General features: G+C 41.1%; 1 protein-coding gene across 2 annotated transcripts in view; it reads left to right on the forward strand.

The window, feature by feature from the left end:
- Window positions 1–500: 500 nt before the first annotated feature.
- LOC140726736 (interleukin-1 receptor type 1-like) overlaps window positions 501–24,888 on the forward strand; it is a 59,980-nt gene continuing 35,592 nt past the window's right edge. Inside the window, exon 1 of one of the 2 annotated variants that reach the window (XM_073043510.1) lies at window positions 501–653. The gene's annotated coding sequence lies outside the window, so the exon portion shown is untranslated. The remainder of the gene's footprint in view (window positions 654–24,888) is intronic. The other variant, XM_073043509.1, reaches the window with a different exon arrangement.

A 24,888-nucleotide genomic window follows, 5' to 3' on the forward strand; every position in this document is an offset into this window, starting at 1 on the left:
ACTGATGCTGATCAATCTACTGAGTTATTCCAGCATATAGTTTGTTGTCCCAGATTCCAACATCTGCAGTCTCTTTGTATCCAATATTCAGTTCAAGCAAAGTCAAAAAGTGGATAGAGAAATGGTGAACATTGAGACACTGGAAATCTTCTGTCATTTTGTGTATGTTAGTATAGAGATGGTAAGTAACCATGGTGGAAAAGGTGCTGACTAATGACCTTAAAATTAAACACCCTTAGATACAGAACTGTTTTAAGTACAAAGGAAACATCAGTTATTTGAGATAACTTTTCCAGAACATCGCTGAAACTACCTACTTCACTATACTAGTAGGAAAAAATGGGTGGTACATAATTCTTCGTTGCGGGGAAAAAACAAGTTATGCAAATGGGAGTGTCGGAAATCTCGCGGGCAAAGTGTGTGGCGAGCCCGCGCTGTGTCGGGGAAGGGTGGGTGGACACCCCAGTGACAGACTCGCGCTCCGGTGCCACGCGACCGCAGCCGGCCGCGCGCGAAATTCCTGCTCGCCGCTTGCGAAAGGCGAGACGCAGTGGCTGACGTACCGGAAAGAAACTTGCGACATCTCTGTTCATCACGGCGATGGTCCCGGGGTGACGGGGTCCAGTTACGTCTGGCAGTTCCGACTGAACACGGTAAGTGTACATTTCGGGCTCGAAACTGTTGGCCGGAGTTTCTGGGGAAGTTGAGTTTTTAACAGCACGCCCCGGGATACGGATTGGGAACAGGAGGAGTTTCTGAAAGAGAATGAGAGAAATAAAAAAAAATCAGGAATGGCAGCTTAGTTCGGCGCTTTTCACTTTAAATATTTTAAAAGTTGAGAAGGTCCGGAGGTGTCTGAACCTTTGGTAGATTTTCCCAGGTTCTGTCACCTGACCGGGTGGTATCACTAGGGTACATGGTTGTGTACGTGCTCGCCCTTCCACTTCCAGTTAATCTCTGCCCATGCGAGATGCTCCGTGCCGTCCTGGTCGTGTTCAGCTACCATGTGGAAAACTAATAATTATATCAGTAATTGAGAAGTGCAGGCGAAGCTGTCCTTCCAGATCCTCTGCATCCACGGGTCCCTAGGAGTTAAACCGATTGTTGCATTTTTAAGGAAGCGTTGAGAGCACTCTTGGTATGTGATGGGAATTACCGTGATAAAGCTTGTAGTGTTTTGACTCTTTCGAAACCTCGCGACAGGTATGTGAGAGCGGGGGTGACTACAACCCTGTGTGTCAGGAGAGTCCTGGTTTGGTGGCTTTGATCTTCCAAGACACCTTTCATCAAATGACAAAGGCTCTAAATGTTAGTGGAGGAGATGATAAATTTCATTATTTACTTTTGCCTTCAAAGAGATTTGGCTCCTGAGAAATGGTAAGTGTTCCATACTTTACAGGATTAAAGGATATTGTCCTGGATCTTTATTGCAAGAGTGCTATTGTTTACCCCAGCAGAGACCACTAGTCATACAGAAATTTAGTGTAAGGCCTCTTGTATATTTCCACCGTGGGTAAACTGAGTTGGATCTCAGTCTCTGATGGAGCACACTATCGGAGCATGCGCAAAGTTCATAATCTGGACAGTCATTTTTTTTCTTAATGTCCACTTTGTTAATGTTCATCTGCTGCTTTTAGAAGGAGCTGTGTTGTTTTAAGATTCCTTGGTTTTTTTAAAGGTTTAATTTCTATCATTTCATTAAGGGTCAATGAGTGGTGATTTCCGCTTTCCTGCTGGAATGTTCATGGAATCATAGAAATGTATAGCACAGAACTGACATCTTATTTCTGCAGTTTATCCATGTGCTAATCACAAATGCTTTTATTGGACTTGTATCCCTCTACTATTTACCCTCCATGTACCTGCTGATATGCTTTTTAATGTTATAATAGTGGCATCTAGTTAGAACTGTTCGGACCCTTTGTATGAAAATGATCTCCTTTAAATTTCTCCCCTCTCATCTTAAACTGATTCTCTAGTATTTTGTGCTCCTCTGTCCTGTGGGCAGGAGAGGGGTTGGAATCTGACTCTATTTTGTCTACGCCCCTCATAATTTTGAAAACAATTGTAAGGTGATCCCTCCACCTCCTACACTGAGAGGAACTTTATTGAGAACACCTGTACCTGCTTGTTAATGCAAATATCTAATCAGCCAATCATGTGGCAGCAACTCAATGCATCAAAGCATGCACTATGGTCAAGAAGTTCAGTTGTTGTTCAGATCAAGCATTGAATGGGGACGAAATGTGATCTAAGTGACTTTCACTTGCTGGTGTCAGATTGTTGGGGTGGTGTCAGTATTCAGAAACTGCAGATCTCTTAGGATTTTCATGCACAACAGTCTCTAGAGTTTACAGAGAATGGTGCAAAAATACAAAAGATAATCCAGTGAGTGGTAGTTCTGAGGATGGAAACACCTTTTTAATGAGAGAGCTCAGGAGAATGGACAGACTGGTTCAAGCTGGCAGGAAGGTGACAGTAAGTCAAGTAACCATACATTACAACAGCGGTGCTCAGAAGAACATCTCTGAATGCACAACATGTTGAACCTTGAAGTGGATGAGCTACAGCAACAGGAGACCACAAATATACACTCAATGGGCGCTTTATTAGGTACAGGAGGTACTCAAATAAAGTGGCTACTGAGTGTATGTTCCAGAGAGAATAAACCAAGATTTTGCATTTTCTCCTTTATAACTACTGCCATCCATTCCCAGGTAACTCCTGCTGTATCCCTTCTGAGCGTTCCCTATGAATACCATGTCTTTTCTGTAGTATGATGACCAGAATTGTACACAGTATTCTAAATGCAGTATAACCAATATTTTGTACAATTACAGAAATGTTAAACCATTTCTTTAGGGATGGCTGTACACCTCTGAAGTTGCTGGATTTTTCTTTATGTCGACTATAAGGAAAAGGAGAAGTCTGGTGATATGATGGGAACTAGGCTATAAAGGCCAGATTTGTGCCCTGGCAGAATGTGATGTTAACCCTATGTTGCTCAGTCTATGAGTGCTGGAAGTGGGTAGCTGAGTTGTACTGTATTTGTATTATAATCCATGGTATCAATACATTCTTTGTTTCAGCAGAGCATTTATCATAAAATATTGTTTAATTCTCTCACTATTATAAAAATGGGATGATTATTTCTCAGCAAAAGATTAGTTTAGTGTTGAGTGATAATCTCCAAATCAAAGACTGCAATTGCTCCTTCCATGTTGATTGTAACATAACTACAAATTAAAATGATTTCAAGTGGACTACTGGCCTCAAACATTGAAAAACAAATGTCATTTTTAAAAGACTTTTGCCAATTTTGGAATAGGAACACAGATAGAGACTTGCGCCAATCTATCAAGTCTCCTCTGCCATTCATTGGAAGTATTGCTGATTTAGATTTGTCTTGCCTGTTTATTCCCTGTGTATTTTAAAATAAAGGGTTAACAGGAGCTTCTCAGTTCCAGATTTAAGATGAACAGTTCCAAATTTGGAATAGCTTCCTGGTGTTCTTGCATGTATAGAAGTCTGGCAGACCAGACTTCCAAGCCTTTGTTCTGGGGTCTGAGACTCCAAACAGCAAAAATAATTTCTTTATTCTGTCAGTGCTCCTTCAACTTGACAAGATTATCCAGATGACCCTTTGAGCCTAAACATTCTGGGGAATACAATAGTATTTTCCATAACTAACTCTGTAATGTAACCTTAAAACCCAGGCATAACTCTTGTTTTATATTCTTCCTAATAATCCCCCAACTATTGGATGGTATCCACTTTATATAAATGTAAGCAGGTTATAACTGTTTGTTTATACACCCTTCTAAAGGACACATTTGTATGTGGTCTTCTATAATATTTTTAAAAAATGAACTGAAAAAGCAGGAATGTTTATTATAATTTGTAAGCATGGCAACTTATGTTTCTTTGGAGTAAACAAGAAAGAGTTCTCACAGGCTATTGGAATATAACTAGATGGGAAAGCTGCCAACATTAAAAGCCAAATATGTGCCTTTGTGTTGTGGTTGAATAATCTTCTTTCTGCCTTTTTCATCTGATAGAGTGGATGTGGAGAGGATGTTTCCTATATGGGAGAGTCTAAGACCAGAGGATGCAGCCTTAGGATACAGATGAGGAATTTTTTTAGTCAGAGAGTGGTGAATCTGTGGAATTCTTTGCCACAGGCAGCTGTAGAGGCCAAGTCTTTATGGAAATATAAGGCAGAGGTTGATGATTCTTGCAATGCTCCAGGTGGGGGTGGGGGTGGGGAGAGAAGATAGACATGATATTACAAGTTAATAATCTTTTTTATGATGTCATGCAGACCGTAATTAAACATTGCACTATAACATTCTTTAGTTTGTCTCAAGTTCCTAAAGAAAATAAGAGAACACCTGTGAGTCTACATTTAAAGCAATTAAAAAGTGAAGTGGAATCAATATGGTCTTATTGCTGTTAAGTAATAACAGCTTGTTTCCTTCCTGATATTTCTCCAATATGTTCTTGTTTGCTGCATCAACAAAACTTTAGCCATTGAAACAAGTCATAAGAACTGGCAAAATTTTGCAGAAGCTGTAGAATGAGCTAGCTCGATTAATTTGCATCTCTTGTTTTGTACCGTATTACTGTCCTCCTCTATTAGAGAATTCCTGACCAGTTCTCAGGGATTTTTCTCTTTACTATGCAGGATAGCAGGCAAGGGGCATGGACATTGAGTGGGCAGGCAAAAAGCAACATAGCCAAGAGGAACTGGTTTTAATCTGTACTGTTACACAAAAAGGATACTAGATATTTCAGGAAACATGGGAAGCAGATGCTAGAATCTAGAGCAATAAAACAAATGAGTCCAGATAAAGAGACTCCCACATAAATCTTGTCTGTTCATCTCACTCCACAGATGCTGCCTGACTCACCAATTTGATTTAAGGCTAGGAGAGAGTGAAAGTGTGAACTGCCTTTTCAATTGATGAATAGCTCCACCTATCTACTACTATCAGTATCCAGGGTTTATGAGAAAACAATAAAAAAACTAACCATTTTAATAAACTGTCTTCCCTCAATGGGATTACAATTTACCTAATTGGCTAGATTTAGTAAATTAGTAGAACTGTTTACTAAAATCAAGTAAGTTACAGAAAACTGCTTCAACATCTTAATCATTCAACAGATACAAATTTTAATATTTACTCTTGCATTTCTCCCAAATAGAGTCCACACTTTGGGAACTTATGGATATTAAGGGCTGAGTTTTTAGAATTCTCTAATCTATGGAGTTTAGAGATGACAGAGTTAGGCTTGTGTTTGATAGATTTTTTTGACATGAAGCTCTCAGCGGAGATAGGCATTAAGCAGGAAAGTGGGATTGAGTGAATGACAAACATAATCCAGTTAAAACGTGCCAATTTCAGAGCATGTATGACCTACTCTGGTCATTTTCCTTACATTCTTAAACTGTTCGTGTTTTGTTGGCCTTTTTGAGTATGCAGTTGTTAACAGAATAATAGCTGAAGAGAGTGATAGTACTTGAACTAAATTGTGTTATCTTTTTGGGGTAATTGATGATATAAATTATTTGAATATACTGTAACTTTTGACCATAAAAGCAGCATAATACTGACATGGTACTGTAGTTAAGAGAACCTTGTTCTTAGAAATATAGCTTTTGTATGAAGAGCGTTTGATGGCTCTGGGCCTGTATTCACTAGAATTCAGAAGAATGAGGGGTGACCTCATTGAAACCAATTGATTGGTGAAAGGCCTCGATAGAGTGGATGTTTGGAGAGGATGTTTCCTATATGGGAGAGTCTTAAGATCAGAGGACGCAGCCTTAGAACACAGATGAGGATTTTTTTTGTCAGAAAGTAGTGAATATGTGGAATTCTTTGCCACAGGCAGCTGTGGAAGCCAAGTCACTGGTATATTTAAGGCAGTGGTTGATAGATTCTTGATTGGTCAGGGCATGAAGGGATATGGAGGGAAGGCAGGAGAATAGGGCTGAGAGGAAAATTGAATCAGCCATGATGAAATGGTGGAGCAGACTTAATGGGCCAAATAGCCTAATTTAGCTCCCATATCTTATGATCTAGGTATGTACTAGAAAATTGTTCCTATTTATGCATCCTGTGGCTTTTTCTGGCTGGCGGCCCTGTATGCTAAGTGATACTGGTACAGAAAGTGGAGGTGCTGCCTTAACTACAGAAACTGCAGTTCAATCCTAACCACAAGTTGTGCAGTTTTTCATATTCTTCCAGTGGCCATGTGGGTTTCCCCACATTTGTTTTGTTTCCTTCCACATGCTAAATATGTGATGGTTAGTAGATGAATGGCCTACTGTAAGTTACCCCCAGTACAGCAGGGTGGTTTGAGAATTGGGTGTAGAGTTGATGGCTATGTATGATGGAATAGATTTCAGGAAAACAATGAGGGAATAGACAGATGGGATTGTTTTTTAAACTAGCATAATGGAAAGACATCGGCTTATTGAGTGTATGTCATGAGAATAAATATGTGAAGGGAAAGTACATTAAAAATGAAAGTTCAATCCCACATCAATTTCATATGACTGTCTTCTGTAAAATGTTTCCAAAACGTAAGTACATTCAGAAATATCTGTTAAAATCAGGATGGTTAGATGTATAGATAACATTTATGTTAAATATGTGAAAGGTAACCACCTCACAGATAGTGCAGATTTTGTGGTAATTGTGCTATTTGCTAACATTGACTTGGGCCAATAATAGCTAGTAATTTTTGGCAGCAATTAGGATTTATCTCCTATGTTTTTACATTTGTTCAATGGTGTTTATAATTTATATACAGTATTTCAATTTTTGTAAATACTACATTGGAAAATAGAAGCTTATTCTATATTTCAATTATTTTGTTTTATAATTATCAAACTGGCTCTATTGCAGAACTTTCAAGTCACTAAGAAGATAATAGTTTTAAGTGTCGCACCCACATATAAACATAAATGGAAACTGCTGTTCCTTTAGCTGCCTTTTGGTAGCAGTGGTATCTCCTGTTGCAGCTGCCTGATGGTTGTGGTGATCCTACACTAGTTGCAAAGGGTTTGACGCATCAGTGTCATACAGACAGAATCACCACACAAACATCATAAATTCTTAAACGGAAAGGAATTGTCCCAAAGCTACTTATTACAATCAATTTTTTAATTAATTAATTCATTTGAATGAGATGGATCAGCAACTGATCACTTCCAGATTTTGGATGATTCCATTGAATATGCAAGCTAGAAAAATTTCTCAAATTGCATTCTCAGATTAATTTTCTTCAGCACTACTCATAAGTTTTTTGTTAAAGGTTCTTACGTAATTATTTTCATAGTTAATTTGAATAATTTACACCAGTGGGAGTATTAAATGATTTATTTGGTTATCTCAATTTACTTATAATAGTCATTCTTAAGTGGAAAACTGGGAATCAGTATAAAAAGCCCATTTCCAGAGACAGTAGCTTATCATTCTGCTGCCTAATTTTTGGAGTATAATATATACTTTAAATACAAAACCCAATTTATCCAGTACAATATTGGTTATCCAGTGGATTCTGGATAATTGGGCCATCAGTTAATCAGGACTGTCACTTATTTGGGTCAACTCTTAAAGAACAAATACTAAATTGAGAAAATAGTTGTTTAATAGAGGAAGGAGACAGTTACGAATACTTTCTAACTAGTGTTGGCCATGTGAAGTTGCATGGCTGTTAGACACTACATGGTGTTTAGAGTGATAAGTTTTTAAAAAGTGCAAGTTGTGTGTGTTTCTGTTCAAAATGCAATGAATTTTATCACTGATAGTTGGCGAGAAATAATCAGTAAGACCATTCAGAGTTGTTTTCCTCGCTGCAGTTTTAAGCACTCAGGCTTGGAGATGCCAGAAACAGCCGTGAGTGAAAATGAAACTATTTCACAGCTTCAAAAAGTTAGGAATTATGAAGGTGTCAACAATCATCTTGAATGTTACAATGAAAATTAAGATTGGGGGATGTAATTGTCTAAAATATTGAATGAAAGCTGATCATTATCTGCACTAGGTATGTCTGTGCTGATTTTGTTCATTTACAGTCAATCAAAAGAACAGGGCAGATGAATTTCTCTGTGGATATTTATTATGAACTAATACATAGTTATAGTACTGTATAAGAATTGGCAGTGTTCTGATTTGTCCTGTATTTCATTTAAATGCATCGATGGTTACTCAGTTAAATGGTAGTTTTTTTAAATATACATTTTAACTATTTCCATGAAACTTTGTCTAGTTGGGACAGCTGCTTAATTGGGCCAAAATGTACCAGTCCCGATGTGACCTAGTTAAGCAGAATCCAGAGTATATATGTACACAGTTTCCCACTAACATCCATAGTTGAAATGCTACAGCAAGATGTTAAATACCAAGATGGGAAGGCATCTGTATTTTTCCACAATTCCATCGCATTCTTTTATTGAAGGAAGTATTTTGTTCAATAGGATACCACATCATCAACATAGCAGATAGATGCATACTCTTACCCACTAGAGTCTTAGCACGTTTTGCTCTTATACTTTACCTATGATGCAGTCTGTTTAAAATTGATCTTTGGAGAGTGAGAACATTCAATGCAGGGGGAAAGGAAGTCCATGTTTGTTTTGGCTCAAAAACCTATACATCATGCAAGCTTGATAAAGGAAACATTATAACATTTAGCTCACTAAATGTGAATCAGTAACTGTGTCCATTTTAGAAAAAAAACTATGTAGAAGACTAAAAGGTAATGAACTAAGGGAGATCAGATATGCTGGAGGAGTTCTCGTGCTTAGTCTGCATAATGCAGTTATTTAACAGGAAAGCAGTGCGTGACCACATTTGCAGAAGTGGTTCCATTTCAAATTTCTCCAATGAAGATTCATTGAGTTGAAAGCATAATTTGTAAGTACATGATTGTCCGGTCCAGACTTTTGCTTTGTCTTGCAGAAAACGGAAGTGTGTAGGTATAATGGTGGTGTTTGACAGTAGCTGCACAATGGTCATAGGTGGAGGGCTATAATGGCAAACCAAATCAATACTGGTGGTCACTTAAGTGAAACTTTGTTTATGTCAGTCACATAATAACCAGACACACACATATCCAGCCATGTTTAAATGGCACTAATGCTGGAATTTATAATGCCCTAATATTCATCAGCTGACAAAACAGCAGTATAGGATTATTACTTATGATTTATTTGAAATTAGTTTTAGATTCAACTGCCCAGAAGACTGAATTGTCATCTATGTCAAAATAATCCTGTCATTAACTTTACAACAGACAAAGTTTTACAAACACAATTAAATGCAAATTATTAGTGCAATATATGTTTTCCACTTTACACCTCAACATTTTTAGTTCTTAAATTTAATTTTTGTTTTATTGGTCAGTTCATATTCTGATCACACGAAAAGCTTTGCTTCCAATCTAGCTGCTGAAACTTGCAAGATTTCTGTTACGTGGTATGTAATTCCAGCTGTCATCCCTTCCTGTCCCCCTCCCCAATCATCAACATATTTTTACTGCCCTCTAATAGGCTACTCATAAATTTGGACATTTAGAACTCGTGTATTTATGTTAGATGTTTTTTAATGTCTAAGTCTAAGACTGACAGAAATCCATCAACCAAAGTTACTAACGAATGTGGGGTGAGTCTTCAGAACTGGTTCAGACACGGTTTCACTGATTGGCAGAATTAGTTTTGAGGTTGGATAGCCTACTGTTCTGATATTCTATATGAAAACAAACAATAAATTACAAGCACTGTAAAAAGAGTGCATTTAAATAGGTACAAGGATATCAAAATCGATGTACTAAATCTAGTATCAAATCTTGACACTAAGAAGAGTGTGGAATGTGTTATCAGAATTGTAACATTAACAGAAACTAATATTGACAATGATTCAGAACTTGCAAATGTTATTTTTAATTTATGATATTTTTTATTTTGGAAATTTGATTTAATCTTAACATGAAGTATTTAAATTTATGATGAATTAATATGCAAATTCAAGTTTCACTCTCCAGAACTTGGTAGGTTGAGTATGGATTCGGTTTTTTTTAAGAAACGGTTGATTCCAGTTAATTGACCCATCATTTAATCAGGACAGCCACTTATTTGGGACAACTCTTAAAGAACAAAAACTAATTGAGAAAATAGCTTGGATTTCCTTTGTCTCTTTGGGACACTATGCCACTTAATTGGGATGGGTCTGTTGTCGAACAGTTTCTAACTATTGTCAGTCACGTGCACTTGTGTGGCAGATAGAAACTACACCATGCTTAGAGCAGTTTTAAATAACATAAGTTGCATGTGATTGTCATCAAAAATCAATGATTTTTATCACTGATAGCTGGGGAGATATAAGCAGTAAGATAATTCAGAATTTTACTCACTGCCATTTCAAGCATTCAGGCTTGGAGATGCCAGAAATGGCTGGGCGTGAAAATGAAATTATTTCACTACTTTGACAAGTTAGGAACTACAAAGAATTTGAAGGTGTCAACAATCATCTTCAATGTTACAATGAAAATGAAGATTTAGAAGATGCAATTTTCGAAAGCATTGTATGAAGGCAGTCCATTATCTGCACTAGGTGTCTGCACTGATGGTATTCATTTACAGTCACATGGCATTGTACACTAAATGAATTCCTCTGTCGATAAATGTTAGGAACCAATGCACAGCTTTACAATACTATTGTAATATTGGTAATGTTCTAATTGTTCTGCATTTCATTTAAATACATAATTTGTTACTGAAATAAATGGTAAATAAATAGTTATACCTTTTAAACTATTATCATGAAACAGCTGCTAATTGAAGCAGCCGCTTAATTGGTCCAGGATGTACTGGTCCCGCTATGTTCCAATTAGCCAGAATCCACTGTACTTAGAAGAATTTAAAGCAAATGGGAGGATCTATTTCTGTTGGCTAGGGCATCTAGATGATAAGTCTTAACATAAAAACAAGAGCCTTGTCTTTCAGGAGTAGGTTAAAAAAACATCTCTGCACATGAAGGATGATAGACTTTTGGAACAGCTCTACATGGCTATTTATGCTTATATAGCCATTAATTTTGTATGTCTGATTGTTAGATTTTTGTTAAGCTAAGGAACTGTGCTATGGAATAGGGCAGATAAAGGTAGTTTTTTGATTGCAAGATCCTGATGTTGGTAATGTAGAATACTGCAAGTCCGGTTCATTGGTGAGACCACAGGCTGGGGGAGATGCTTGGCCTTGGTTGTTTTGCTAACCAGCCTCTCATGTCGCAGAGTCACCTGTTACAACCACCCAGGAGAGGAGGTGCTTGAGGTAGAGTGGGAGAGAACAGAGCATTACAGGTGTGCTAGAATCCATGCTGGGTTGGGGGTTACCCCTGCAGGTTGACTGTCCCTTAGGTGCTGCTCTCCAGTATTTGCTCCACTGGGCTTCCCATGTCTGCGGCTGAGTGAGTGTGAGATGAGAAACTGCTGCATACTTGTTGCGGAAACATGGCTCCAGGAGAACATCCAATGCTCTATCAATCTTCAGGCCATGGTACTTAGCGATTTCTACTAATATTATTTTGTGACTGTATGTGCTATCGTAACTATATGTGCTGTGTGTTATTTATGTACTGTGTTATGAAAAATAGAGATCTGGTCAAGTTGGTGCCTGCATACATCACTCCCTTGGTTGACATCTTCTGGATAGATCATGAAAGCATCTTTTTCACTTCCCGTATGTCTTTTACCATTGTTTCTCATCTTGATGTGATTCTGGAACTGTTGGAGCCTGTGTTTTGCTGTCTGGAGATCGTTAGGGTGCCTTAGCGCTGTGCAGTCTCTGAGAGAATTCTGGGAGGCAGAGGCAGTGTGGCAGAACCTCGCAATGGGCAGGCTGCAGGTGGGGGGCGGGGTGGTGGAGTCGCAAGCCGATGTTTGGCTCCATTTCACCAATTAAGTCTCCCATTGTTTGCCGATTAAAGTGGCGAGGGATATTGAGACATCGAAGCGAGTGCAGAGGGTGGGCACCGGCTGCTTGCCATTTGGTCAGTTTCTCTATACTGTAGAGAGGAGAGCCTGCTGCTGCACCTGGGGAGTGTTGCCCACGTTTTTTCCTGCATTTTGGAAGTGGACTTTGGAGTACAGAATCTTCTTTTTCAATCTTTTAGTTTTGATATTCTGTGTATTTCACCTGATCTTGTTTTATTTTGGCAGGGGGATTTGGGGGTTGATGTGCTTGATCCGTTTTGTTTTTTTTTGTGTGGAAGGAGGAAATTGGGTTTGATGTGCCTGTTCTATTTTTGTTTGTATTTTTTTTGCGGGGAGGTGGGATTTGAGAATTGATGATCGTACCTTTCTTTTCTTGGTTTCGTGGCTACCCTTAGAACTGATGAATTTCAGAGTTATATACTTTGACAATAGATAATGCTTGAACCTTTGAACCTTTGTTTTGTACCTTGGCCTGGAGGAATACTGTTTTGTTTAGTTGTATACAAGTGTATGGTTAAATGTCAGCTAAACTTGAACTTGTATGGTTACAGACCAGCCAGGCGTGGGGGAAACAGGCTCAAGGAGCCAAATGACCTACTTGTATTCCTATGTTCCATTGCTTAACTGGTATTACAAATGACCTACATTTTTGAAAGCTTGTATAGTGACTGGAAAGCAGAATGGAAATGAAGAGGTGCAAAAAGGTCATTTGTTGTTATGATCTTGCCGTGTTACCACAGAATTTGTTACCATGCTCAGCAGATTTGCTTTGTTCTAGTTTTGTGTCTTGTCTATTTTTAATATTTTCACTACCAATTAGAACAAAATTCAGAGTCATACCTTCCACAGACTTCCTTTGCAAATCAAAGGTAAAAATGAGAATATTTTCAAATCTTGTCAGTGATTTATTGTTTTCAGTCCTGTAAGGCCGAGTATGATGATTGCTTCAGTATATCAAATTTTATGAAAGTACGAGAGTAAATTCTTGCAACTATCCGGCTATTGTTGTGTTAATAATTGACAGATTCTTTCAAATCCATTGAAAGCTGTAGTACACTATTTTATGCTACAGTTTTGTTAATTGACAATTGAACTGTGTCCAAGTTCTTTCGTCTGGTAGCAAGGAGGATAACATTTTGTTTTGAAGACTAAGCTAAGAGAATAGTCATTAATTAGTAATAAAGCTGTTTCCTTACTTATTATTGAACAAAGATTATACATGTCTGTTGTAATGCAGATACTGAGATTTTTTTCATTATTAAATGTGCTGTACAAATGCAGTTTTTCAGTGTGATCTTTTACCATCAACTGTGGCATTGCCTTTGCTAAGATATTGTGCAAGAGGTATTCTATTTTGTGGCTTCTTTATCTTTTTAACTTAGCATCATTTATCTCACATCCATTAAAAAGTGTTTAATAGTTTCATTACACTGTTTTGACAATTCAATACCGCTTAACGTTTTGGGTGTGGTGAGAACACAGTGTAAGCCACAACTTTGAAGAATGCGATAATTTAGTGCACATCCACACCATAGTCTTTATCTTCCTGGAGTTTCCTGTGATGGTGTGTCGGTAATAGGACGGCAGATTGAGTAGGTTGTCTCTATTCTTTAGATGAATGGTGACTAACCTTGTTAAAATTTACACTGTTCTTAGAGGTTTCAACAACGAGGTAGAAGGAGGATGTTTCCCTCAGCTAAGGTATGTGGAGTATAGGGGGCAGGATCTCTTGTTATTTTTTCTGATCCTTGGGGTTCTTTTCGGGGTCAAGAATGGTGAGGAGTCTTAATTCTTAATGATGGTTCATTTTAAAGTTTTTAACACATGTACAAATACTAAGCAAGACCAAGTGAAGAGCTAAGAAGCAAACCAATGAAAATCAACGAAGGCGAAGACAAAAAGATAGCGTCTCTGAAAAATCACAAACAAGAGAAGATTTGCAGATGCTGGAAATCCAAGCAGCATACACAAAATGCTAGAGGAACTCAGCAGGCCAGGCAGCAGCTATAGAAAAGAGTACAGTCGAAATTTCGGGCTGAGACCCTTCATCAGGACTGGAGAAGAACAGATGAGGAGTAGTTTTAAAAGGTGGTGGGAGGGGAGAGAGAAACACAAGGAGTTAGGTAAAACCTGAAGGGGAGGGATGAAGTTAAAGAGCTCAGATGTTGATTGGTGAAAGAGATACAGGGGTGGGGAAGGGGGAGTCTGTTAGAAGAGGACAGAAGCTCATGGAAGAAAGAAAAGGGGGAAGGAGCACCAGAGGAAGGTGATGGGCAGGCAAGGAGATAAGGTGAGAGGGAAAACTTTCACTCCAGCTTCCATTTTGGTTTCTCCTATCCCAGACCCCTTCATCATGAAAGTGGACACATCAGACGTCGGAGTGGGTGCCGTCTTGTCCTGATGGCCATCTTCGGATGGCAGACTGCACCCATGTGCATTCTTCTCCAGGTGGATACCCCCAGCAGAGAGGAAGTATGACATCCGGATTTAGGAGCTTCTTGCAGTTTTAAGTCAGCCTTGGAGGAATGGCAGCAGTGGCTAGAGGGGTTTTTTCGTTTGGACTAACCACAAGAACCTGGCTTATGTTCAGGAGACCAAGAGGCTGAATTCCAGGCAGGCCAGATGGGCTTTGTTCTTTAACCACTTTGAATTCATCTTGACCTATAGTGCAAGGGGCGATTCCTAAGAATGGTCCTCTGGGTAGGCTGTTTGTCCCAAGTTTCATCTGGTCCTAGATACATCAGTGGGGACATTTGTTGAGAATGACTGCACACCCAGGGATTACCAGGACCCTCGAGTTTCAAAGAGGAGGTATTAGTGGCCCAGAATGACGAAAGAGGTTCGGCAGTACCTGCAGGCATGCAAGGTGTGCACCTAGAACAAGGAACCATGTATCCAACGTCAAGGGCTCCTCCACTCCCTACTTGTTCCTGCAAGACCTTGGGCACACATCTCCATGGAGTTTGTCACGGGACTCCCACCATCCAAGGGGAAGTCGATCATTGTGGTAGCTGTCGATCAATTTTCAAAAGCCTGCATGTTCATTTCTTGAAGAAGTTACCTTCTGTGGTGGAGACCACAGAGGTTGTCCTGGACCAGGTCTCCAGGATCTACAGATTCCCAGTGGACTTTGTTTCGGATCATGGTCCACAATTTACATCACATTTCGGGAGGGTGTTCTGTAAACTTACAGGGGCAACAGCAAGCCTTTCCTCTGGGTTTCACCAGCCAGATGGAGCGGACCAACCAAGATTTGGAACGTACCCTAAGATGCCTAACTTTGGAAAGACCAGACAATTGGTATGGCCATTTGATGAGGGCAGAGGTCACCCACAACGCCTTACAGCATTCGGCACACAGGACATCACTGTTCGAATGCCAAAGTGTTTATCCTCCACCTCTCTTTCTGGAACAAGAGGCCGAGGTTGGGGTCCCTGCAGCCAAAAATCTCAAACAATGCTGCAAACAAAGATGGATTAGGGCAAGAAAGATTTTACTGCTCTACCTAGAAAGCGGACACAAAGGTGAAGCAAAAGAGAAGCTAGGGACATGCTTTACAGCTTGAGCATCAAGTCTGGCTGTCCACTCATGATTTGCCTCTCTGAGTGGAATCCCAAGTTCACTGGACCCTTTGAAACCCTGAGGAAAGTAAACCTTGATGCTCCCCAAGACTCTAAAGCTCAATTCTATCTTCCACATTTCTAAATTAAAACCTGTCTGCACTAGCACCTTAGCCCCACCACCATCAGCCCCATTGCCACCCAGGTTTATAGAGGGGGAACAGGTCTTCACAGTGAATAGAGTTTTGGATGCATACTGTTCAAGGGGTTTGACAGTACCTCGTGGACTGGGAAGGATTCAGACCTGAGAGGTGCTGGGGGCCTAAAAGAGACATCTCGGATCCAGCTCTCATCCACAACTACCATCTCTGCCTCTCCTTAAAATCTTGCTTCGTGTGGAATGCTTAGTAATTAGGATGGAGAAGGAATAGTTTTTTAAAAATTTTTTTTATTTATCAACCCTTCCCCCTCTCCTCTTAACCCCTCCCCCCTAACATATCCCTATAGAAAAGAAGAAGAAAAAAGAAAGAATGCCTGGATATCGGAAGATCCCCACATGCTCCATGGAGTTCATAAATAAATATACATATTAAAGCTATTATTTCCCCAAATAACCAATAATTTTATCTTCGGAGCACCTATATATTTAATCCTATTTTTTGTAAATAAGGGCGCCAAATTTTCAGAAATATTTCATATTTATATCTCAAATTGTAAGTAATTTTTTCAAGTGGAATGCAGCTAAAAATTTCATTCTTCCAACGATCTATACTTAAGTATGAATCCGATTTCCAAGTAACTGCAATAGCCTTTTTGTCTACTGCCAATGCAGTTTTTATGAATTCTTTCTGATATTTATTCAATTTGGATTTTGATTTTATCCCTTCAATATCGCCTAGTAAAAATAATATTGGATTGTGTGGAAGTTGTATTCCAATAATTTATTCCGGTAAAACTCTTAAATTTGTCCAAAAAGGTTGAATTTTAGAACAAGACCAAGTAGAGTGTAAAAAAAGTACCAATTTCTTGATTACATCGAAAACATTGATCAGATAAATTTGAGTTTAATCTATTTATTTTTTGTGGTGTTGTGGCGACCCAATTACTAGCACACTCGAACCGGCTGACAATTAGTCAGCGTGCAGGCACAAAGGCTAGGTCCGCAACAAAGGGAGAAAGCCTGAGGGGGTTTTCAGTACGTGTCTCTTGAGGCATCCGGCGGGAGAGAGAGGCTTTAAAGCAAGGCTGTGAAGTTGGAATAAACTTTATCTTTGACTGCAGTTTACCGACTCTGTGTCGTTATTTTAGCGCTGCGTGTAGCACACCGCTACAATTGGTGACCCCGACGGTCCAAACGTTTTTGGACCGGAGATGAACGACGCCGCATCTGTTCATGCGGTTTCCTTGAAACTGCCAAGCTTCTGGACGCTGCAACCTCACCTATGGTTTCAGCAAGCAGAAGCCCAATTCCACGTTCGGCAGATAACCTCAGAGGACACCCGTTACTACTACGTGGTGAGCTCTCTCGACCAGGACACAGCGGCCCAGGTCGCGGAGTTCGTACAGTCTCCCCCGGTGGACGGCAAGTACATGGAATTCAAAGCCCTGCTCATAAGGACTTTCGAGTTCTCCCGCCGCGAGCGAGCTGCCCGTTTACTGCACCTGGATGGCTTGGGAGACAGGCCTCCATCAGCTTTAATGAATGAGATGTTGTCTCTGGCCGACGGACACACACCCTGCCTCATGTTTGAGCAGGCATTCCTGGAGCAGCTGCCCGAGGACATACGCCTGCTGCTGTCCGACGCGGATTTCAGCGACCCCCGGAAGGTGGCAGCCCGGGCGGACTTGCTGTGGAACGCCAAGAAGGGGAGTGGGGCGTCCATCTCACTGATCACCCGGCCATGCTCCAGTCCAGGCCCGGCTGCAGAGCCCGCTAAACCGAGAGGCCAGGGTGTGGAGCCCAACGAGCAATGGTGTTTCTACCACCAGCGGTGGGGCACAGAAGCCCACCGTTGTTGCCCGCCCTGCCAGTTCCCGGGAAACGCCAGGGCCAGCCGACGCTGATGGCTACGGCGGCTGGCCATCGGGATAGCCTCCTGTATGTGTGGGACAGCAGGTCGGGATGCCGGTTTTTGGTTGACACCGGTGCTGAGATCAGCGTCTTACCTCCGACGAGTTACGACACCTGCAGCAGGGCGCCGGGTCCCCCCCTGCAGGCCACGAACGGCAGCACAATAAGGACCTATGGCACCCGTCCGGTGCAGCTACGGTTCGGCTCCAGCCAGTTCACGTGGGACTTCACACTGGCCGACGTAGCCCAACCGCTTCTGGGTGCGGATTTCTTGCGGGCTCACAGCCTACTGGTCGACCTGCCCAGGAAGAGACTGGTTCACGCTGAGACCTTTCAGACGTTCTCCCTGGGTGCAGCCCAGTTGCCAGCCCCTCACCTCGGCTCCATCACGCTGTCCGACAACGACTTCACCAGGGTCCTGGCGGATTTCCCATCGGTTCTGGCACCGCAGTTCGCGGCAGCTATGCCCCGACACGGCGTACAGCACCACATCCCGACCCAGGGACCACCCCTCCACGCCCGTGCTCGGCGGCTTCCCCCGGACAAGCTCCGACTGGCGAAGGAGGAGTTCAAGAGGATGGAGGAATTGGGGATCATCCGGTGGTCTGACAGCCCATGGGCCTCCCCCCTGCACATGGTGCCCAAAACGACAGGGGGCTGGAGACCGTGCGGCGACTACCGCAGGCTGAACGAGGCTACAACACCGGACTGCTACCCTGTGCCGCACATTCAGGACTTTGCAGCAAACCTGCACGGCGCACGGATCTTCTCCAAGGTAGACCTCATCCGCGGATACCATCAAATCCCGATGCATCCGGACGACGTCCCCAAAACGGCTCTCATCACCCTGTTCGGCCTTTTTGAGTTCCTCCATATGCCGTTCGGCCTGAAGAATGCCGCACAGACGTTCCAGCGGTTGATGGACGCGGTGGGATGCGACCCGGACTTCGCATTCATCTATTTGGACGACATCCTCATAGCCAGCAGCAGCCGTCAGGAGCATCTGTCCCACCTCCGACAACTCTACGCCCGGCTGAGTGACTACAGTCTAACAATCAACCTGGCCAAATGCCAGTTCGGGCTCGACACCATTGACTTCCTGGGCCACAGGACTACCACAGACGGAGCAACCCCTCTGCCCGCTAAGGTAGATGCGGTCTGCCATTTCCCCCGACCCACCACGATCAAAGGCCTTCAGGAATTCGTAGGTATGGTCAATTTCTACCACCGCTTCCTCCCTTCAGCTGCCCGGATCATGCGCCCCCGTTCCCCTTGCTGTCCGGTCCGGGCAAGGACATTACCTGGGACGAGGAGTCCGCCGCCGCTTTCATTCAAACGAAGGATGCCTTGGCGAACGCCGCGATGCTAGTGCACCCCAGAATGGATGTCCCTACCGCCCTCACAGTGGACGCATCTAATACGGCAGTCGGTGGGGTTCTGGAGCAGCTCATCGCGGGCCGCTGGCAACCCCTGGCGTTTTTCAGCAAACACCTGCAGCCACCCGAGCTCAAATACAGTGCTTTTGACCGGGAGCTGCTGGCGCTATACCTGGCAATCCGGCATTTCAGGTACTTCTTAGAAGGTAGGCCCTTCACCGCGTTCACGGACCACAAACCGCTTACCTTTACGTTCACAAAGGTGTCCGATCCCTGGTCGTCCTGCCAGCAGCGCCATCTGTCCTACATCTCTGAATACACGACGGACGTCCGGCACGTCTCGGGTGAGGACAATGTCGTGGCGGATGCGCTCTCTCACCCTAACATTCACGCCCTTTCCCAAGGGGTAGACTTTGGGGCGCTGGCAGAGGCACAGCAGGCAGATGAGGAGATCCCGAGTTACAGGACCGCAGTCTCCGGTTTGCAGCTCCAGGACCTCCCCGTAGGCCCAGGTGAGAGGACCCTACTCTGTGACATCGCCACCGGCCAGCCCTGTCCCGTCGTCCCGCCACCTTGGTGACGACGTGTTTTTGACTCTATTCATAACTTGGCGCACCCCTCCATCCGCACTACCGTCCGGATGGTCTCCAGCAGGTTTGTTTGGCACGGACTCCGCAAGCAGGTCCGTGAATGGGCCAGAACGTGCATGCACTGCCAGACGGCCAAGGTGCAGCGACACACCAAGGCCCCGCTGCAGCAGTTCCACCCCGCCCACCGGCGTTTCGACCACATTCATGTGGATATCATGGGCCCCCTGCCAGTGTCGCGCAGAGCGCGGCACCTCCTGACTATCGTGGACCGGTTCACAAGATGGCCAGAGGCGGTCCCGCTCACCGACACCACCTCCGAATCTTGCGCCCGGGCACTGATCGCCACCTGGGTGTCCCGCTTTGGTGTACCGGCCCACATTACCTCCGACAGAGGCGCCCAGTTTACCTCCAGCCTGTGGTCAGCGATGGCCAGCCTGTTGGGGACTCAGCTGCACCACACCACTGCCTACCACCCACAGTCGAACGGACTGGTGGAGCGTTTCCACCGTCACCTGAAGTCGGCTCTCATGGCCCGCCTGCGAGGAGCTTACTGGGCGGACGAGCTTCCCTGCGTCCTACTCGGCATCTGCACGGCGCCCAAAGACGATCTGCACGCTTTGTCGGCCGAGTTGGTGTACGGCGCACCCCTGGTCATTCCCGGGGAGTTCATACCAGCCCCAAGGGGGCAAGAGGAGGAACCCGCAGCAGTTCTGGGCAGACTACGCGAGAGGCTCGGTGCCCTGGCCCCCATACCCACTTCGCAGCATAGGCAGCACCCGACCTGCGTACCCAAAGACCTGCAGAACTGTAAGTTTGTGTTTGTACGACGGGGCGGGCATCGGCCACCGCTGCAACGGCCCTACGAGGGGCCGTTTACGGTGATCAGAAACAACAGGTCCACGTTCGTGCTGGACGTTGGGGGGAGAGAGGAGGTTTTCACGGTGGACCGACTCAAACCGGCCCATGTGGACTTGGTGCAACTGGTCGAGTTTCCGGCACCGCGGCGCAGAGGCCGACCTCCCAAACAGGGTCCGGCCCAGACTGTGGACATCGGGGGGTGTATCGCCGGTTCTGGGGGGGGGTTATGTGGCGACCCAATTACTAGCACACTCGAACCGGCTGACAATTAGCCAGCGTGCAGGCACAAAGGCTAGGTCCGCAACAAAGGGAGAAAGCCTGAGGGGGTTTTCAGTACGTGCCTCTTGAGGCATCCGGCGGGAGAGAGAGGCTTTAAAGCAAGGCTGTGAAGTTGGAATAAACTTTATCTTTGACTGCAGTTTACCGACTCCGTGTCGTTATTTTAGCGCTGCTTGTAGCACACTGCTACAGTGTAATATATATTTGATGTAAAAAGTTATATTGTACTAATCTTAGTCATACATTTATTGTATTTGCCATACTGTCAAGACATAATCTTGACCAACTTGTTTCATCAATTTTAATATTCAAATCAGTTTCCCATTTTTGTCTTGACTTATGAATTCTTTGTTTAATTGCCTGTTTTTGAATCAAATTATACATACCAGAAATAAATTTAATTTTTCCTTTATGAATTGAAGTTTCTATTTCATTAGGTTTCAGCAATAATATTGTTTGACCCAGTTTATCTCTTAAATAAGCCCTTAATTGGAAATAACAGAAATGAGTGTTATTTGATATTTTATATTTATTCTTTAATTGATCAAATGACATTAATATACCTCCTTCAAAACAGTCTCCTATATTATCTAATCCCTTTGTGAAACCAGTTATATAAAAGTTGATTATCCATTGTAAAAGGGATAAGTTTATTTTGAATTAAAGGTCTCTTTGCTAATAAAGATTTCTTTATCTCATCATCAACATTTATCTTATTCCATAAATCAATCAAATGTTTTAGTGTAGGAGATTCTATCTTTTCCCGTATCCATTTAGATTCCCATTTATATATAAAATCTTCTGGTATATTTTCTCCTATTTTGTCTAATTCTATTCTAATCCATGCTGGTTTATCTTCATCAAAAAAAGATGCAATAAATCTAAGTTGATTTGCTTTGTAATAATTCTTTAAATTTGGTAATTGTAACCCTCCTAGGTCAAATTTCCATGTCAATTTTTCCAACGATATTCTTGACATCTTACCTTTCCAAAGGAATTTCCTCACACATTTATTTAACTCTTGAAAAAATTTCTGCAGTATTTGTATTGGTAATGTTTGGAATAAATATTGTAATCTAGGGAATATATTCATTTTTACAGCATTGACTCTACCTATTAATGTTATTGGTAACATCATCCATTTATCAAGATCCTCTTGAATTTTTTTCAATAATGTCAAATAATTTAATTTATATAAATTCTTTATATCATCATCAACTCTTATACCTAAATACTTTATACCATTTATCGGCCATCTAAATTGAGTTATTAATCGACATTGACTATAATCTCCTTTAGTAAGGGGTAGAATTTCACTTTTATCCCAATTTATTTTGTACCCTGATATTTTCCCATATTCTTCCAATCTAGAAGATAATTTACGCAACGAATGTAATGGGTTAGTTAGATAAATCAGAACATCATCAGCAAATAAGTTAATCTTATATTCCTCCTGATTAACTCTGAAACCCATAATATCTGAGTCAGTTCTAATTAATTCAGCTAATGGTTCTATCGCCAATGCAAATAAAGCAGGTGATAATGGACAACCTTGTCTAGTTGACCTTGTTAACTGAAATGATGTTGAAATTTGGCCATTTGTCACCACTTTAGCTTTGGGGTTAGTATTTAAGGTTTTAATCCATTTTATAAAAGATAGTCCTAATCCATATTTTTCCAATACCTTAAATAAAAAATCCCATTCCAATCTATAAAAACCTTTCTATCTCAACAATATCATTTTGTGATTCTGATTGATACAATTCAGAATAAAATTTTTTAAAAGTTTCATTGATTTCTAAAGGTTTATAAGTAATTTTATTTACACTTGTTCTAATTGTATTTATCGTTTTGGAAGCCTGGTCTGTTTTTAACTGCCAAGCAAGAATCTTGTGTGATCTTTCACCTAGTTCATAATATCTCTGTTTAGTTCTCATAATTGCTTTTTTTGTTCGGTATGTCTGAAGTGTGTTATATTGTAGCTTCTTATTAACAAGTTGTCTTTATTTTTCTTCTGTTATGTATCTTTGAGATTCTTTTTCTAATTTTGTAATCTCTTTTTCCAATTGATCTATTTCTACCATATATTCCTTCTTAATTTTAGAAGTATAACTTATTATCTGGCCTCTCAAATATGCCTTCATCGCTTCCCATAATATAAATTTATCATCAACTGAATGTGAGTTTGTATCTAAAAAAAAAACTGAATCTGTTTTTTCTTAAGATCACAATAATCTTGACGTTTTAATAATATTGAATTAAATCTCCTTCTGTAAATCGATTCCTCCTTATCCATCATTATCATTGTCATTATCAAGGGGGAATGATCTGACAATATTCTTGCTTTATATTCCATATTTTTCACTCTGTCTTGAGTATTTGCTGATAATAAGAAAAGATCTATCCTTGAATAAGTTTTATGTCTATTTGAATAAAATGAATAATCTCTTTCTCTTGGGTTAATTCTTCTCCATATATCAATCAAATTTAAATCTTACATCAATGATAAAGTTAATTTTGCTACTTTTGGTTTTGTAACAACCTTTGTTGACCTATCTAAAACTGGGTCTAGACAAAAGTTAAAGTCTCCACCTATTAATATTTTATCGTGTGCATCAGCCAAATTCAAAAAAGCCTCCTGTATAAATTTTACATCGTTTTCATTTGGTGCATAAATATTCATAAGAGTCCATAGTTCTGAAAAGATTTGACAATGTATAATTACATATCTTCCCACAGAATCAATTAATACATTTTGTATTTTAATTGGTAAAGTTTTGTTGACCAAAATTGCAACTCCCCTCGCTTTTGAATTAAATGAAGCTGCTATAACATTTCCGACCCAATCTCTCTTTAATTTCTGATGTTCTATCTCTGTTAAATGTGTTTCTTGTATAAAAGCTATATCTATTTTCATTTTCTTAATATATGTTAAAATTATTTTTCTTTTCACCAGTCCATTAAGCCCATTAACATTAAAACTTTAAAAATTCAGTAAATTAGTCATCATTTTTAACGGGGTTACTCCAGTCTATAATAATACATAATATTTCAACTTTCATAGTACCTTGGGGAATTATTTTAAAATTCTCCATGTTGCTATGTGTCTCCTCTCTGATCATCCAGGCAACGAAAGAAAGATAAAAGAAAAATAGATTATAAAGAAAAAGAAACAAAAAAAAACCCCTGCTAATGTTATGAATGAAAAAAACATTACCCCCCTCTGTTGTGCGGATCATGGCAAACGCCATGATTACACACGTGAATCCCGTAGCGATCGATCTGAAGTTCCCCCAGCTCCCCGTAACATGAAAAAAGTATATATAAGATAAGAAAAAATAATATGACTACTCTCGATTAATATTTCTCAAATTTTTACCTTTCTCCCCCTGTATCATATAATTAAAAGTATATTTAAATATTCTTCTGTCCTTAATGTCCATCAACTCACTTCAGTCACCCCGTCTTCATCTTTAATCAGTTCCACTTTTAAATCTTTACTGTGTCTAGTGAATATTTGGGAGTTCTTGTGCAAACTCCTCTGCATCCCGATGATCAGTAAAAAAAATCTTCTTTTTCCATCATCCAAAAAAATTATCAGTGTTGCTGGGTGGCGCAATATAAATTTATACCCCTTTTCCCATAAAACTTTTTTCGCTGGGTTAATTTCCTTCTTTCTCTTCAAAAGGTCATAACTTATATCAGGATAGAAAAGAACTGCTTTCCCTTCTATCATCAATGGCTCATTTTTCTTTCTGGCATATTGGGCAGCCGCCTTCAGGATCTTTTCTTTATCTTGATATCTTAATCATTTTATCAAGATTGGTCGTTAGTTTTGATCAGCTTGGGGTTTTGATCTTAAGGCTCTGTGGACCCTTTCAATTTCAATCAACTGGGTTCCCTCTTCCATTTCCAAATTTTCCGGGATCCATTTTTGAAAAGTTTTTATTGGATCCTCTCCCTCTATCCCTTCTTTAAGACCAACAATTTTAATATTATTTTGTCTACTAAAATTTTCAAGCATGTCTATTTTTTCCAACAGTTGTTTTCTTTCTGATGTCCAGGCAAGAATATTATCTTCCATTTTATTCACTCTCTCAATAGTGTCTCCCGTTATTTCTTCCAGCTTTTTAACTTTCTTGTCCATTTTCTCC

Source organism: Hemitrygon akajei, chromosome 4 (genome assembly GCF_048418815.1).
Source record: "Hemitrygon akajei chromosome 4, sHemAka1.3, whole genome shotgun sequence".
Lineage (NCBI taxonomy): Eukaryota > Metazoa > Chordata > Chondrichthyes > Myliobatiformes > Dasyatidae > Hemitrygon > Hemitrygon akajei.